Source organism: Chanodichthys erythropterus, chromosome 19 (genome assembly GCF_024489055.1).
Source record: "Chanodichthys erythropterus isolate Z2021 chromosome 19, ASM2448905v1, whole genome shotgun sequence".
Lineage (NCBI taxonomy): Eukaryota > Metazoa > Chordata > Actinopteri > Cypriniformes > Xenocyprididae > Chanodichthys > Chanodichthys erythropterus.
The window spans coordinates 34,475,089-34,479,936 of NC_090239.1; positions in this window are offsets into that span (position 1 = coordinate 34,475,089).

The window sequence follows — 4,848 nt, forward strand, 5'->3', positions numbered from 1 at the left end:
TAGCTGAGGGGAGTTTCATCAAAGTTGACTCAAATTGACTGATGATTTATAATTTCAGCTCGTGCAAGTCCAAGTACACAATTTTTATCTTGTATTGTCCTGCCGCTGGCTTTCCGGAGTCCAGTGGTACCAACTTCCACACAAAAAGAGCAGATTCCCAATCCTCCAGGTCTCAAGAGAGTGCGGCTGTCGGTGTGGCGACGGAGTGGGGGCCCCGCCTTGCCACTCTCAGCCCCCTCTTACATCGCTAGCAGGTCCCAGCGTGATGGTCGAGGCCGCCTCCCATGTGCCGTCTCCCATACACACTGCCACCTCGCAGAGTCTGACCCCACTTTGGGGCGCTTTGCCGTCCGAGTCGGGTTTGCATAATGGACTCTGCTTCACTGCCCCATCCCCGGTATGTCTGTGGTGCCTTTGGTCCCGCTGACTCTGTGTCTGGAAGCCTGGATAGCGCTCCCCAGCCCGTCCCGCTGGCTCATTCGCACTATCAGACTCGGCTATGCAATTCAGTTCGCCCGGCCTCCCCCAATCTTCAGGGATGTCCACTACACTCGCGTGTCACTGGACAATGCACCTGTTCTCCGGGCGGAGATTGCTGTCCTCCTGGCGAAGGATGCAATCGAGCTGGTCCCTCCAGCCGATATGGAGGCAGGGTTCTACAGCCCCTACTTCACTGTACCCAAGAAGGGCGGTGGTCTACAGTCAATTCTGGATCTGCGTGTCCTAAATTGGTCCCTTCACAGGCTGCCGTTCAAGGTGCTTACGCAGAAGCGCATTTTCGAATGCATCCGTCCCCAGGATTGGTTTGCAGCGATCGACCTGAAGGACGCGTACATTCATGTCTCAATTCTGCCTCGACACAGACCCTTTCTACGGTTTGCGTTCAAGGGTTGGGCAAATCCGTACCCTTCGGGCTGGCCCTGTCTCCCCATGTTTTTACGAAGGTTGCGGAGGCGGCCATTGTTCCGCTCAAGGAACAGGGCATTCACATCCTCAACTACCTCGATGACAGGCTCATTCTGGCCAGCTCGCGGGAGCAGTTGTGCGAACACAGGGACATGGTGTTAGCTCACCTCAGCCGGTTGGGTCTTCGGGTCAACTGGGACAAGAGCAAACTCACCCCCGGGCAGAGGATCTCTTATCTCAGTATTGAACTGGACTCGGTCACCCAGAGAGCGCGCCTCACCGAGGAGTGCGTCCAGTCAGAGTTGAACTGCATGAGTTTGCTCAAGTGCAGGACAAACTCTTTCTGAGGCTCCTGGGACATATGGCATCTTCAGCCGCAGTCACGTCACTCGGATTGGTTCATATGAGGCCGCTTCAACACTGGCTCCACGGCCGGGTCTCGAGATGGGCGTGGCAGCACGGTACGTTCCCTGTCCCTGTGACACGAACTGCCGTTGCAATCTCACCAAGTGGTCAGACCCATCATTCCTGCGGGCTGGAGTTCCCCTCAAAAAAGTGTCCAGGCATGCTGTGGTCCACACAGATGCTTCTGCCACAGGGTGGGGTGCCATGTACAACGGGCATGCAGTGTCATGTCTGTGGACTACGCAAATATGCGTTTCCCCCAGTGAGCCTTCTCGCACAGCTCCTGTGCAAAGTCAGGGAGGATGAGGAGCAGGTCTTGCTCCTCACCGAGAGGACCCCCGATCATGTTCGTTCAGGTCTGTGCTTTCCTTCATGCAAGAGGGCTTGGAGCGAAGGCTGTCTCCCTCCACCACTGTTGTAGTACCTAACCAGCAGGAGAGCAGTGATGTATGAACTGAATTTGGTGACAGTACAGTGTGTTACAGTGAAGTTATTGATTATTTTTCATAATATAAAATGAGCAAAAGGGTTTTGGGTTTTGAACTTTTCAGACGGTCCCTTCAGATATGTATCTCCGCCGCCTACTCATAGAGACCAATTTATTATAAAGCACATTTGAGGAAAATTGGGTTGTTGTAGCTTGTTGTCTAGGTTACTATGATTGGAAGTAGCTGCATTTGTGTTTTAACAATGTTTAGCTCACGAGTTATTCATCCGGGAAGCTCGAATCTGTGAATATATTGCCAACTTTACTGAACTGCTTGACATAAGCACTGACTGCATTTCTTTATATTTGAGTCCAACAAGTTCAAACTCTAAGAGCTGCAGATTATTTGTGTGCATTATTAACGTATGTTACTGAAACACTACTGCCAGCCAGCGGGACATTAACTCTCTGAGGTCTGAGGTATCGCTTTTTTTTTACCAGTGTAAAAGAGACTCAGAATACTCTGTCAATGTTGCACATACAATTAAGAGTTATACACCATTTTAATCTGTGGAATATCTTCTTTTATTTGTGTACACTCAGAGTAAAAACAAAATGTTGTGCTTTTTGCAAAATAAAGAAAACTAACATGATGTGTGATCTCTCGTCTCCCTCTGAAGGAAGTCCAATCTGATAGTTCTCAGAAAATGAACTGTAACTTAGTGAATACTAATCACAAAAAAAAAATTGACTTATGTCTAAAGAAATGTTGAAATGTCAGGTTTCAAACTGTGTAAGTTAAATAAAAAAGAAAAAAAAATTCTCTGTTTATGTAATCTGTATGAAAAGAGAGCAATGTCAGAAGTCAGTGATTCAGCTCATTATCCGCTAATGCGGCCACGCCCATGGAGCCAGCGCTATTGAGACACAAATTCTGAGTCAATACATGCATACATCGTCTCAATCATATATTTATTATCTTTAAAAGTGTTTTGAATTGCCATAGATAGCGATCTCTGGCCTCTGTTAGTTCCTGGATTGTCACATGGTATCTGTTCTTCTTTAGGAGGTATTTGTGAACTAAGGTGCACAGAGCCTCCTCCGGCTGCAAGTATGAATTGAAAACACAGTATCCAGCGCTCACAGTGATGACAATAAATACTGAATAAATATTACTCCTCTGTATAGAAAATTGATATAAACATATGAGAATCCATCAATATTTCTCCAAATGTGCATGCTTTTACACATATTAAGAAATTACGGTCAGTATAAGATTTTAAGAGTCAAAATGTGAAGCTTGAGTCTTAGATCTTTTCAATGATGTATACTTTGTCAACTGCACATTAACATTTAGGCTAATGAGTCGGAAGTCGCAACTTTCTATTTTAACATATGGGCCGATAATGTGGAAAAACAATGAAAAAATCGATTTTTTTTAAGCTAATTTCAAAGAACAGACTTTCAAAAATAATCTCCCAAAGTTTCAGATAATTGAGTAGTCCAGATAATTGAGTAAAGGTATTTAAATCTCTCTTAAATTTGACATGGTTTTACTAAATTTGCTGGAAATGAACTTCTCAACTCCTCTCGTTACTTACGCTGCATTCACACGGGGCGCCGGCATTAACGCTTCTCATTTACTTTGATTGGGTGACGTCATGCGTTGCCGAACTGAATTGTGGGTTCCGTCGCATCGCTTCACTCGCTTCAGACACGCCCTCCATCAAGCGTTGATGCTGACGCCCCGTGTGAATGCAGCGTTATGAGCATTTCCTGGTATCCCCTGAAACGTCACTATCTCTGCTCTCCAAATATGGTGTTACACGTTGTATAGAACCAAAAAGCTTAGAAATGTAAACACACTGACATAAACGCTGATTTTTATCAATCGGAAGCCCCGTTCCGACTGACAGGCACGTGATTGGTCCAGCCATCCTCCTGTCAGACTAGCGCGCGCTGGTATCTCCGTTATGAATTTGTTACACTGTTATTGTCAACTAGCCTACACAAAGATATGATTGCATAGGCTAGCATTATTTGTTCTCTCTTTGCTTATCTCTCTGCCTCTCTCACTTTCTCTCTCTCTCTCTCTCGCTCTCTCTCTCACTCACACACGCACACACACACACACACCCCCTCTCTCTCAAGCAAAAATGTAGCACCTCTGTTCAATCTTTCTGATTTTAGTAAATCTTTGTAAAAGTGCCTTATAAAATATTAATTCAAATAAATACTTTAAAATAATTTGAGCTTCAGCCTGGTTTAATAGCATTTATATATATATATATATATATTGTAACAGGGTTCGTAGATTTTAGGAAGGAAGACGACAAGGGTCGGCTATGACTGCTGGCTGCTTTTATTTCAATAATAACAAAAAGGTGTGCAAACAGGCACAAAAACAATCATCAGCATAAAGATGAATTCACTCCGTCCGCTCCAATCCGTCCTTGGGTGTGGCAGCCAGCAGTCCTTCTCTCTCTCACTCACTCTTGTTTTTCCTGGCATTAAGTACTCTCTCCACGCCAATTACTGTAACAAGAGACAGGTGTTTGTTATTTGCGCTTAACCCGCTCATCCACCGCGCGTCTCCTGACGCTCTCCCCCGCTGCAGAGTTCGCTGAACCACGCCCCCTTGCCACATATATACACACACACACACACATATATATATATATATATATATATATATATATATATATATATATATATGTATGTAGTGGGTTCGTTATTTTGTGTGGTGACGACATCACGGAAAATTGCGTGTCACGTAACTTCCACTCGAAATGATGTTTTATTAACAAAATTGGGGAGGAGCAACGTTCAAATAATCTGACTAATCATCACGTCATCTCAGCCAGCTGTCAGCAATCAGTAATCAACATATCTACCCAATCAGCACGAGTGAAAGCATATATATAACAAATGGTCGACTCACCTATATTCCGCAACAGTTTGACAGCATCTGACCCGCCCTAGTTCCCACCGTGTCCGAAATTAATCTCTGTGTGTCCGATGAATAATCTTTCGTCCACAAGGTATCTTTGCCACAATCCTCTGGCCTTACTAGGAGCAATTACACCGCCGCCGATTCATCTCGGGGGCAC